The sequence below is a fragment of the Chinchilla lanigera genome, unplaced genomic scaffold, assembly GCF_000276665.1.
Source record: "Chinchilla lanigera isolate Chin_1 unplaced genomic scaffold, ChiLan1.0 scaffold00148, whole genome shotgun sequence".
In the NCBI taxonomy this organism is placed as follows: Eukaryota; Metazoa; Chordata; class Mammalia; order Rodentia; family Chinchillidae; genus Chinchilla; species Chinchilla lanigera.
In genome coordinates this window covers 163,156-176,685 of record NW_004955549.1, presented here as the reverse complement: position 1 = coordinate 176,685, position 13,530 = coordinate 163,156, and the positions used below count along the sequence as shown (strand labels likewise).

Below are 13,530 nucleotides of genomic sequence, written 5' to 3'. Positions count from 1 at the left end.
TCCTCATGACTTTGGCCTAGGCAAGATTTTCTGGGCAGAACTATAAAGTATTAGTCATAAAAGACAAATCTTTATCAAAATTAAAGTTTTTCTCATCAAAGCACACCTTTAAGTAATAACTAAACAAGCCATACCTTAGGAAAAAGCTGTTGTCATTATAAATATGACAAAGTATGACATTCAGAGTATAAGAAGCAATATTCATAGTTCAAAAATAAAGAGCCAAACAAGCTACATGGAAATGTGGGGGTGGGGAGGAGCAAAATACTTGAATATTTCACAAAGGAAGATTTGTTAGTGGCCAAAAGCAGATGATGAAGTGTTGCCTTTCATCTTATTTCTCAGTGGAGGTAATGGGGCCAGCACATGGGTCAGGGCCAGCGTTTATTGTCCCCCGTCCTGAACCCCAATAATCCCTCCTGGCTATAGTTTTCAATCACACAGTAGGATTTCTTCTGAACTATGTCTCTCAGCCTGTGCTTCTCTAGGCAAACCCAAATATGTCTTCTTGGTAAATGAAGGTAACTTCATTTAAAGGTAACTTCTTTAAAGACAACATCTTGTTCTCCTAAGTTACTTCTTTCAGACTTTCTTACCCAATTAACTATAACATTCCTCCAGGAATCAGCTCAGCCAAGAGCGCCACTGCCTCATCTGCCCTGGCCAACATACACATTTAATTCCAGAGAGAAGGAAACCATCCAAGGCACCATGAGTTTGAAGGAGCTAGTACCAAGATGACTCAAGCAGAGAGAAACTTACAGCAGATTCAACCTCACAGTGGCTTTCCTGAGCTCATGCCATTCAAAGTGGAGTGAGGTTGCCGCTCATTAGTCTTGCCAGCTGAGAGTCTCACACCAAGTTATTACACTCTGTTCACTCCACCCTGAGAACACATTCAGTTCCTGGACTGGAAATAAAGATTCCAGCTCCCTGCATTGAGCGGCTGATGTTTGATGTGCTCTCCAATCTAGCTCTTCCAGCTCTGCCAAATTGAGTAAAATATTTCCACCTCTGTCCCTGAGGCCATTACAGGCAATAAGGTGGCCAGATAGACACACATATATATACACATATAATTCTTTTTAATTGTACTGAACTTGGAGATGAAAAAAGTACTGCAATGCAACCAAATGAAATCTGTTAATAGAGATGTTCACACTGTGAAAATGGATTTTAGCCCTTTTCAGCATGGTTACTGAATCTAGCATCATTCGCTCATTCATTCCATAAATATTTCCTGATATCACTGTGTGTTATGTAGTGTATTTAGTGTCAGTAAGGCAAAATCCTTTTTTCCCAGTGTCTGAGTGAGAAGGAATCATATCAAGTAAATTGCAATATGTAGTGAATAATATTTGTGACACTAAACCTGTAAGCATAGATAGGTAAGTGGAGCACACATGTTTAGAATGCAAAGTGGGACCTGATTCAGACCTCAAGCTAGTGAAGAAATGGTTTGCAAGACAGAAGGAGTTTGAACAATTTATAAGACTGTCCCCAACTCTAATGGTAGAGTTGGCCAGGAGGAGGTAGAGGAGGGTTCATCTGAAAGAAGGAAATGTGTAAAGCCACAGAGACTTTAAACTGCAAGGGATTAAATTGTATTTCAGGAACTATAAGAAAATATCATGGCGGGGCTGGGGATTTAGCTCAGCGGCAAAGTGCCTGCCTGGCAAGCGCAAGGTCGTGAGTTCGGTTCCTGGTACCAGAGAAAAACCAAAAAAAAAAGCAAAACAAAAAGAAAATATCATAGCTACAGGGAATTGTATACATAGAACATATCCGCTACCAAACCACTGAAACTATTTAGTACACAAAATGCTATACAAAATAGTTTAGAAAGATACGTAAGAAAATATTTTGTCACTAACCAAAAAAAAAAAAACCAAGATTACAATTATGTTGAGGCAGATGATTATCATGCAAAAACAAATATTACCGGAAGACATAAAGGGAAGGAAAATACAAGACATATACTCATAATTAGAACTTCAGTTATCACGTTATTTTTAAAACTTTAATAATTTTATTAACTGAGTTTTCTGATTAAATAATCACATTTTCATCAATATTCTTCAATTTTTTTTCTTAAAAGTATACAATTCCCTAGCTTAAATATATAAACATTTTAAAATAGTGCTTGATAAATATTATGGTTTTTGTCTGGATGTCCCCCTAAAGCCTCAGGCAGTCATGGGGAGAGCTTCTAGAGTTTATGATTGATTCATGGTCCAATGCTGGGTTTATGGGTGTGAGTGCTACACCCGCCCTGGGTGTATCAGCTCTCTACTCTACATAATGGTAGAGATTTATGTCTTTTATCTAGATTGCTGCCTTCTTAACATTTTAGCTCATGTGTGATCTGCGTGGGTATCTCAGGCACTCAGCAGAGTACTCAGAACACAGCACAAAATCAATTAACAACTGTGGATTGAACCAAGTCTCCTTGTCACTGTCTCTTCCTTTAGAATATATAGAATGACATGCTAATGTGGAATTTCAAATGTTTTGTTCAAGTTTCACCAAACTGGAAATTTCTAAAGGAATTAATGAAGTGGTGTTCACCTATAATAACATCTACATCTTAGCGTTTAATCACAGTCTACATTGCATTCATATTCAGATAAGGTTAGACAACATTGAAAGAATACCTCAGACTGCTAAAAATTTCAGAAATCAACGTAAAAGAGAGAAAAACTCTATTTTAGTGAAAAGTGCCCTGAGAGTACTATAGTTAATTCACATTGGTATACGTGTCTTTCATATTTGCTCACTGAAGGACTCCAATAGGAGGAAGGAATGCTCACAGCCTGGCTGTCTACCTGTAAACAGGACAGGTCAGAAACAAAGGGAAAAATTCCAACAGGGAAGATGATGTGCAGCTCTCCCATCCCAGATGGGATGGTGCCAACCTACCAGGCAGCCAGCATGGTCTCTAGCTGAGGCGGCAAGAAGGAGAACATCATATCTGGTAGCACATCTCCGAAGTCTGCACATCCATCCAGAAACACATGAATAATCACCCTCACAGAAGCACTTGTCATCATGCCGGTGGTGCAGGAGAGGTGGGGGATATGGAGATAAGTGCAAGGCCTTGGGGAGAAGATCGGATAGACCCACATTACAGTCTAACATCATAAATTCTGGGGTGAAACGAAACAGCTAAAGTCCTTTGAGCGCTCATTACATGCCTATAGCCATTCAAAGAGCTTGACATGTAAGACTCTATCGTTGTTTCACAAAATCTTTTATCAGTGCATAAAACAGAACGCACTCTAGAATATCAAGAAGAAAGAACTTACCACAGGAACCTAGTTACAAATGTAATGGGAATTAATCCATGACAAATCTTGTAATCCAAGAATTAGCAAAAACAGACACAGTAGAGCCAAAAACTAGGGCAACCAGAAGAAGCTGATGAGCCTTGAAGGCAGCTCAGCAGGGGCTGGGACCACAGACAAACAGGTCCAGTCCCTTGCTCTGGTGCTTTAACCTTCTACCAGCACCTCTTGTCGACTGAATCTAGCTAGCAGGCAAGAAAATCTAGACAGTAAGTCTGCAGAGAAAGGTGAGCATTGTAATCTGAAAGCAATTTGGTAAGTGTGTGCTTTACAATGAGTGCTACTGTAAGCTCCATTATTCAGACAAGGAAACTGAGCCTAGGGTATTGGGGAGCAAAACAACCCCTGCAAGATCATACAGTTGTATTTCAGAGCTCATGGTCTTATTTCCTTAAACCTCCCAGTCAGTGACACACACATGAAGTTCAGTGGTATCATGAATCCATGCAGCTGGGGAAACAACGGCTGCTTCCCAGGGACCAAAGTAAATACTTGGTTGCAGAAAAAGAACTGCAGGAGAGACTTAGACTAAGAAAATGTGGCTATCTCAGGAGCAAGTACAGGGAATTAATAAACTGATGAGTGAATCCATTAAAATGAGCCACATCTGGGATGGAGAATAATTAGAAACCAAAAGCCAAGAGGCATGACTCTATCATCAAAGGGTATGCCCCGCAAACCTAGAAAGGAAGAGAAGACAATGGATGGCGGTCGATGTTTACTGATCCCTGGTTGCACTGCACAAGTGCATTGTGGGAATTATTTCCTTTCTTCACAACATATTAATGGTATGGGCACTATTACTGTATCTATTTAATAGATAAAGGATGGAGTTTCCTGGGATTATGTCACTTGCCTGAAGTTAGTCAGTAAGTGACAGAACCAGTACCCAAATCGTAGGTCTTCTAATTCAGCTGACATCCTTCCTGTTGCTGTTCTTACTGATCAAGGAACTGGAGTGGACAAAGCCTGCAGAACGAAAAGGGGGAGGAACCCTACAGAATCCCTTTACAGAGAGCTACAGAGCAAAAAGGCAGGGGAAGGGGCTGTTGGCTGGCAGGATTTGAATAATAAAACATAAAGTTATTGAGATGCCAACAAAAATCCTTTTCAAATTCTCCCTCTGCAAAGGCAATTCTGCTTGTACTTTGATCTTTGACCTGGACCCATACAATTAATTCCACATCATATTTCTGCGTATTGCTCTCCAAGGAGAATCGAGTTTACACTTCCCCCAGATTCAAACCATAACAGTACTTAATTAGGTGATAATTTATGTAGTACTTAGCATGAACTTTTGGCACTTGCTGGTGGAGGCTGTACAAGTGTACACGTGTTATCACCTGACTACATCAAGAAACAGGGCCTGGGCATTGGCGAGGTGTCTTGGGCTTTACAAGGTATCAAATGGCTTTTATAACCCTGTAGTACCTGGCTTTCTAGTAGGTGGAACTGTCTCTAGTGTGTATTAATATGCTGAATATTATGCCCACATGCACTTAAAACATTGACTTCGAGCACTTCAAAACAACAAGGAGCCTGCAGAATCAGAGAAACAGATGTTGGATGAATAGCAGGGCTTCGAAGCGTCCATCAGTTAACTTCAGGGAAGTGGTGCAACAGAGAAAGGGGATCACTTAAAGCTACTTGGTGGAAAATAAACAGAAGGTTCCCTGCTCACAGACAGGGTCTGTGCTGACAGGAGGCTCTGGATACTGGCTCTGATCCTTCTGCTCCAACCTCTTCAGCAAGACTGACCCAGAAATGGTTCTTTTCCAGGTATCCCATGACATGTGAGATGGTCATGACTACAGCCTCAAATCATTGCAGATGCTCATTTAAAAAATTGCTTGAGATGACAAGGAAATACTAAAGGACGTAGTCTCTGCTGAACTGTAAGACGCTTACAAGTTCAAGTTCCAGTCCTGCTAACAGAACCAAGAGTGCCTTCCATTGCTGGCATTCTCATTGTGCTCCTGCAGAGAAAAGCAAAAGGGATCATGGGGGTGTTGTGTTATTTGGGCTCTTGAATACAGTGCTGCCTCTGTCTACTCTCCCACCTGAAATCCATTCATAGAGAAGGTATAAATTAGAACCGGACTTCTTTGGTTTCCTACTTGGAGAAAGGGTAAGGTAGAGAGAATACAGAACAAGACTGGAGGCCCACTCTGAGCACAAGTAGTCAGTTTAATCCAGGACCATGGTCCCAGGACACTAAGAGAAAATAACTCATGCCTGGGAACCCAGGCTAGAAGGAAATTCACAAAGGTCACTCCTACTCTGAATCATTCTGATCCCCAAACCGTGCACAGCTTCCCACAGTAAGTGAGACTGTGTCAGGTCCCTTTCTGAGTGGGGGCCACCTCATACATCACTCTTGGGTAGGTCATCTGCATAGGGCCCTGCTCTGCCTACATAGATGGAGGCTGTGATGTATTTCATGTATCTCTGACCCTCTCCAGCTTTTACAGCTGCAGCTGGAAGGTTCTTCCTGGACTCTGCTCAAGTCCTTGACCCCAGTACACTCTCACACTGGCCCCTCTACCCATCTGGCTCCCTGCTCAGGAGCAGCACACAAAAGTGGTTCAAGGTGCAGCTTCAATTTAAGGCAGGCTTAGAAATTCCATCATGAGGAGCGGGTAGGACTGGAGAGAGACTGACCCATGGGCAGGGACTGAGTTGCAGTGTTATGGTTGATACATTGTGTCAACTTGGGGATTCTAGAGGTTTGGCTAAGTGACTCAGCAGTTCTGCATCCTGGGGTGAAAAGGAAGTGCCCTTCCTGCTCTAGGATGTTGTTCATTGTGCAATGTGAGAAGTTTTGAAGGTTAAATGAGTGACTGAGCAGGGGGTGGGTCCTTACTCTGTGTCATCCTGAGCCTGTGCAGGAGGAAGGCACAGAGATTGTGTGAATGCTACATGCCCCCTGGGTGGGGGTAGCGTGCTTACAATATAAGGGAAGGAAAGAGGCTTGCTCTCTCTGCCACTCTTCCCTTTTGCTCTTGTTGCTTTGCTGTTCTGCCGCCATGAACTGTTGCCCTCTACCATGTGCCACTCTGCCTTGGAGCTAGCCGAGTATGACTGAAACCTCCACAAACTGTGAGCTAAATAAACTTTTCCTTCCTTAATTCTGGGTGTCAGGTATTTTGTCTCAGCAATGAGAGAAAAGTAACCAAGACATACAGTTAAAGTATGTCTTACTCTTCTTACAAGAGTAAGAAGTCCTAGAGCACTACTACACAGCGCAGTGACAGCAGACAATGAGAGTGTCCTATATATCTCAAGAAGAAGGAATTTTGAATTTTTCTACCATAAAAAATTAATGCATGGTAGCACACACCTGTAATCCCAGCACATGGGAAGCTGAGGCAGAAGGATCGTTGCTAGTTCAAGGCCAGCCTGGGCTACAAAGTGAGCTCAAGGCCAGCCTGAACTGCATAGCAAGACCCTGTCTCAAAAAGACATCAACAAAAAAAAAAACTGAATTGAAGAACTGATAAAAGTTTGAACAGATACGTATATTTATCCCAATTAAACAACTCATACATGTATCAAAACATCACATGATACTCCTGTATTATTCAGGATTATTGTCATTTTTACCTATTTGTTAAAATAAATTTCACTTAAAACAGTCAACTATGACTCTAAAATTAAAAATTAATTTCTCCTTCCTAATCATTTCAGTCAAAAACAAAAGTAGTACATTCCTAGATGTCATTCCTAGATAAATAGAATGTTGAAATCAAATCTATAATAAATTCACAAGTCACATGTTTGTTCTTTCTCCAAGAATTGTTTTATCATCCAAAATAAGTAAGACATTGTTTGGGGTGTGGTGGGGGAAATAAAGATGAATGAAAAGTTCTGCCCTTATGAAATGTGCAATCCAGCCCCAGAAGTAAGAAACAAGTGTGATGGTTCAATCAGATTTGAATCATGGAATAAGACCTCTGAGCTTTCAATATTTCCATAGGATCATCCAATCTGACATCCTGAAATTCAGCACCTTCCATGTAGACAATTCAAGACTCTTTACATCAAATCACTTCACCTTGGGACAACTCTAGGTGATGAAGATTTTTTTGTATAAATTTGAAATTCATGTATTTGTAGCTTCAGCTACTAGGTCTATACCAGCACCTCAAAGGAAAATCTAAATATTCTCTGCTAGCCATGTAGTATACCCATCATTTAAAAGTATGTGTCATTCTTCTCATCCCTGCAAAATTCTTCTCTTTTCAGAAACACCTCTAATTTCTTAAATCATGCTTCATGCTACATAGTTGAAGTTATCATAATTAAATTATAAGTATTCTGTCCACTTTTCTTAATTCTGCTTACCTTTCTTTTTTTATTTTAAAGACTACTTTAAAAAAAAAAAGAACAATAGCAAACTGCCAACAACATAGGCAAAAATAAAACAAAGCAAAAACAGTAAGACTGATACAGAGTTTCAGAACATTATCTTTCTTGTCCTTTTGGGAATATAGAAACGATGATAATGATAGTATTTGAAGAAGAATTCATTTAGAATAGAGAAGTGAGGTTTTTCTTCCTAATTTGGCCCAACACTGCTTCATTACTACATATGCTCCAGTCATCTTGTAAATCTCCTGATCACATAACTGTTAGTCAGGACAAGGCCAGGGACAGAGCTCTTCGGCACCTTGCAAGAAAATTCACAAAACCACTCTTCCCTTTGACATGTGCTGAACCTCCAGCACTCTTGTTTGCGTTATGATCTCTTTCAGCAGAGTTAATCCAGAAGCAATATTCAAGTCTTCTGCCTGCCCCCACCCTTGCTTGACCTCGTTGTCTCTACTCAAGAAAAGAACGAGAGAGATTCTGCCGGAGCCAAGCCAAGCCAAGGACTCTCTCCACCCCTTGCATCACAATGTTGATAAAGGTGAAAACCTTGGCAATGGCTGACAAAGTGCTCCTCACCACCTCCTTCCCTCTCTCACTTCATTTTTGCGACTCCCACCTCCAATGCTTTGTTCACCCAAACTCAAATCCTTGCTTCTCCCAAAATAGGCCAGGTAGAGGCCTGAGGGCCTTTGCACACAGCCGCCTTCTGATCGCCTGCAAGACACCCAATGGCTCCCTCACTCCACGTCAAGATCCCTTCGTATTACCTGCTGATGGTGGGCCCTCTCAGCCATTCCACATACAGCCTCATCTGCTGCCGTTCTTCACTGTAGCCTGCTTCACATTTCTCTCTTGTTTTATCATCAAATGAAGTTTTCACGATTGTTCACTGTCTGGACTAGAGTCTGGAACACTGAGCTGCATTCTTGTCTGATACAGCTCCGGTGTTTTGTGGATCCCGCACGATGTAGGCATTCAGCAACTAATCCCTGGGTGATTGAACAATTGTTATAGTTGATACATTGTGTTAACTTGAGTCTAGACACTTAACTAAGTAACTGAGCAGTTCTACATCCTGGGGTGTAGAGGACATGCTCTTACTGCTCTAGGATGTTGTTCATTGTGTCAACTTGAGAAGTTTAAAGGTATAACTAAGTGATTCAGCAGGGGACCAGGGTCCTCACTTTGTAAATATCCTCAGCTTGTGGAAGAGGAGGGCACAGAGATCAGGTGGGTGGATAGCCAATATACAATATAAGGGAGGAAAAGAGGCTTGCTTCCCATCTTTTGCTCTTGCTAATTTTGCTGTCTTCTGCCACCGTGAACTGTTATCCCTCTGCCATGTCACCCTGCCTTGCAGCCAGCTGATTATGTACTGAAACCTCCACAAACTGTGGGCCTAATTAACCCTTTCTTCCTTCCTTAATTTGGGGGATATGGTATTTTATCTCAGCAATGAGCGAAAAGTAACAAAGACAATGATCTTCTCATGACATGGCTTAGACTTAGGTTTGTGTTGCTAGGTTTCATTATTGATTTGTTTAGGGAGCAGGAGGATCCTCCGGCTGTTCAGTTCTAGCCACCAGTGAGCATTAGATAAGGATTTTTTTTTTAAACGTGGGCATTATATGACTCTTACGTAAACTCTTTGCTTTTAATTTTTCTTTTCGTTTTTCTACTGTGATGAAATAATCACTTTTTTCCATAATGACAAAAATTGAAATACATTCCATAATTTATGTAATTGATATTATGTAAAAATTTTCCATTATAATGTTTCTCATAATTCAAATGTTTCTTCTCGAAAAGATTGTAAAATCCTCTCTATCTCTGTCTCTGTCTCTCTCTTTCTCTCTCTCTCACACAAATGCACACATATGCACACCCATTCACACATTTCTAGGCATATCAGACAGCATTTGTCAGTGTGCCCATCCACTAACTCTCCCACGTAGCTTTTCCAACATCTTTTCTGGCCATATGTCTCCATCTCAGGTGAGAGGGTGTCAAGAAAACCTATAACTGAGGCTCCATTTATAACACCCACCATGTTTCCTTCAAAACAATCCAGCAATCCCATCATACAGTGAAGTGAGATTAACACAATTTTGTAAACCAACTCCATTCTCAGTCATGTGCTTGGTGGCAAACCTATCTGTGTCTCTACCCTATATCACCACTCGTGAGTTTTGCAGAGACTGGATGAGACCCTTCCCCTCTTTGAGTCTCAGGTATGTCATCAGTAAGGTGGGGTTGATGTTGATTTGTATCAGGCGATAGTGATGAACAAAACTGATCCTTTCCCTGTGTAGTCTCCCAGTCTGGAGCAGAGGAAAAAAGAGAGGTATGCTGGGGATATAGCTCAGTGACACAGTGCCTACCTGTCAAGCACAAGGTCCTGAGTTTGATTCCTGGTACAAAAAAAATTATTTAAAAAAAGGACAGAGGTAGGCATGTAAGACATACAGCAAGACCAGTTCTGATCCCAGAAGTAGAGGAAGTTCAGGAATAAGAGAACTTGCAGGGCCGGTTGAGGGCAGAATGAAGAATAGGTCAGACAGTGGCAGAGGAAGTGATGTGAGGAGCAGAGTGGCATTTATAGGGCACTCCCGTGCAGCAAAACAAAGGCTGGATATGGGGAGCAGAGAAGAGGGAAGCCTCGGAGCGTGTTCTATGACTCCAGTTCCGTCTGGGTTCTTAGGCTGTGCAGGTAGCCCTCCTTCCCAAAGATCTCTTGTCATGGCAATAAAGACCACCCTCGCGCTATAGCCCCAACCCATGAAAGCTGCAGGCACAGAAGTTCATTAAGAGCTACTGCCCATTCCCCACCCCCCATCCCACCCACAAACTTAGAGCCCTACCTTTCCTCAATAGCTTCATTAAGCAGCAACACATTGGAGAAGGCAAATGAAAGGCCTTAGGCAAATGTGCCCTGTGCTTGCAGTGGAATTTCATTTGTGTATCAATTAAGCCTGAAACCTAGAACTTCCAAAGGAACAAAGGTGGCCTTATTGTACCTGCTTCCTGGATGATTGTCAATGTGAGTCCTTGTGCTGTCTGCCCAAACAATGTTGAAAAACTAAAGATGCCACTACAGCTTTTTAACCTCCCCTTAAGGGCTAGCAACTGATTCAAAATAGGTGTTATGAGCATCTGATCCATAATCAGGCCTCCAGAGTTCAAGTCCTGGACCCATCCCTCTCTATGTAAATGATACAAGCAGGTAACTCAAATTCCCTGAACCTGAATATCACCATATGAATCAGACAGCAATGATAGCACCCACCTGATAGGTGGTTGAAATCAAAGATAAGGTCACATCATGCCTAGGACATAAAAAGTGCCCAAGGAATACTAGCTGGTACTAATATTGATTCATTTTTATATTCTATGGCTTCTGTTTTCCAAAACTGAATACACATGACACTACACTGGTTTGGGAATTATTGAAAAAATGAATCACTTCCTGTGCTTCCAAGGAGTATGGAGTTGAGATGTTACTATGGTGATGGGGTTCTGGGCAGGTTCCTAAGTTCTTGTGTGTGACAAAGAATTGCAAATGGCACACTATGGTAAGGAAACAGAAGCAAAGCTTAATTAGGTGACTGTACTGTCAGAATGAGCGGCCTCGTGCAGGAGAAAGAAAAATGACATGAGCGCTGAGGGCAATGGGTTAGGGATTTATAATGTTGCACCGGGTCTAGCACACCTCCCACTGGATCTTCCAGAACATCGTTGATGCATGATTGATGGAGTGCTGAGTCATATCAGCTGTATCTATGGTGAATGTCCTTTCCTCTAATTCACTCTGTTAGAATTGAATGTGTGAGATGCAGTCCATATGCATGAACCTTCAATGAGCTCCAAGTGAAGAAAGGTTTCTGAAGGTGATGCAGGAGGCTCTGGCATACAGGCATCCTGGTTTCGATTTTGGAATTTTCTAGGGCAGACTCGAGGGTCTCTGTTCTTCTTATCTCTGCATCCAGGTAGTTAGGTCAGCCCTGGGGCACTGCCCAGGCTCAGGTGAGTGGAGTGGAGTGGTTTAATAGTGAGTGGAGGGGAGTGGTCCTGTAGCCCCAACTGTACCATCACTATCACAGATAGATAAAATATCAGCCAGAGTCACAGCAGGAACCAGATGGCATGCTCCTTAGGGTGGGCTTTAAAGAAGAGACTATTTATAGTGGTATGGTCAGGGATGCTGAAGACCTGGAGACCAGCAACAGTAGAATGGTATAGCCACATATTGGCTTAAAGGTGTGAGAGAGGACACAGCGCTACTGGAACAGGCCAGTTAGACCAGGGCCCTGAAAAAAGGTTCATTTGGCACTGCCAGAAGCATCAGAATCAGGGAGCAAGTGGGGGAAATAACACACACCAACAACCACCTCCCCTTTCTGTCCTACCCTCTTCCTGTCCCACTAGAAGGCAGAAAACAAAAGCGCCTGGGTGGAGGTCCCCTTAGAGTCAGCTTTCTGCGGCAAACAGGAAGAAAGAGGAGACCGTGGGTAAAGACAGAGGCAGAACATTGTAACTGGCCTAAGGAATCAGCCACATTTTAGGATGTATCTGTGGCTTGCTGACCCATTTGCATGAGTCATTTTATACTCAGAATAAAGCTGGGAACAAGGTACGAGGTATCTTTCCCACATTTGTCAGAAGAAACTAAGACTTTCAAAGATCTAATGCCATGTCCATATCTGCGCTGTCTGGCCTAGTCTTGCTCTTTGACACAGGCAAGTGTGCTTTCCACTTTGCCACAGGGCTCCTTCCATAATTCAGCAATGTCCCTGGAGTGCTGTAGTGGAGATAGTAATAGTTGCTGAGTAGAAAGTTTTCTTCTGGTATTTGTCACCCCCTTGGCAGTTAGACACAACCATAAGACTATTTATGACTAGTGCAGCAAGAATGGAAGTTACATCAGTGACTTCCAGGTTGAAACCATAAAAAGGCAATACATGTACCATTGCTGGATCCTGTAGTGAGGGCACATCAGAGCCCACCTACATCCCCAGATTTTCAGGCTGTAGGGTCCACGCTGTTGTCATGGCCCTCTAAGTGTGCAGGGGGTAATCAAATCAAAAAGCCATGTGGATCTAAATATGCTCCCAAAAACTTGGCTCACTAAGGTGAGAATTTCAGTTTATAAAAATCCAAAAACTAAGAAGTGCCTCTTGAGCTTTCATACTGCATAAGACATAAGGGAAGAGACCATCAGTCCATATGTTCTGATAATAAATAAGATAATTTCACTAATATCAAGAAATCTGACCTACCTATTATATAATAAATGGTCCTGGACTCAAGGATCATGTACCCAGCTAGAAGCAAGACCTGTTCTCAAACAGAGAGACACAAGCCCAGTTGAATAAAGAAGGTAAGAGATGGTGAAGAATCACAGAAACTTCAAAAAGCACTCAGTATGACCCGAAGAGTCCACAGGACTGTGATGAGTAGGATGGATGTTGATAGACGGAGACATGAACAGGGGGTAACCTAGATTCCGATGCTATGGTCAAGACCGAAGCGGGCCAGGCTTAAGAGAAGTGATTGAGCAAAGGATATAAGATGGGAAAAGGTCAATGTGGTGGCCCCAGAACTCCCAACCTGGGAGTGCCACACTGTCCTGTGCTAAGTAGGTCAGTCTAGGTAGGAGACAGAGCCCCACCTAATGGACTAGGATGTAGACACCAGTTCAACTTCTCAGCACAGTCTGTGGCCCCTTGGAAATACTGCCTGGAGGGAAAGCACCTACAGCATTAGTCATTCTATCTCCAAATTGGTGTTTGGAGTCAACAATCCATAGATCTTAAAG

The 13,530-nt window shown here is 42.2% G+C and overlaps 1 long non-coding RNA gene across 2 annotated transcripts in view; it reads right to left on the bottom strand.

Moving 5' to 3' along the window:
- Positions 1-2,964: 2,964 nt before the first annotated feature.
- Positions 2,965-13,530, bottom strand: part of LOC102008990 — a 55,749-nt gene continuing 45,183 nt past the window's right edge. Inside the window, exons 6-7 of one of the 2 annotated variants that reach the window (XR_001232252.1) lie at positions 8,483-8,704; positions 2,965-3,096 (exon numbers count right to left, since the gene is read on the bottom strand). This is a non-coding gene — a long non-coding RNA (uncharacterized LOC102008990). Of the gene's footprint in view, positions 3,097-4,693; positions 5,321-8,482; positions 8,705-13,530 lie in introns of those variants that run through there. The other variant, XR_264912.1, reaches the window with a different exon arrangement.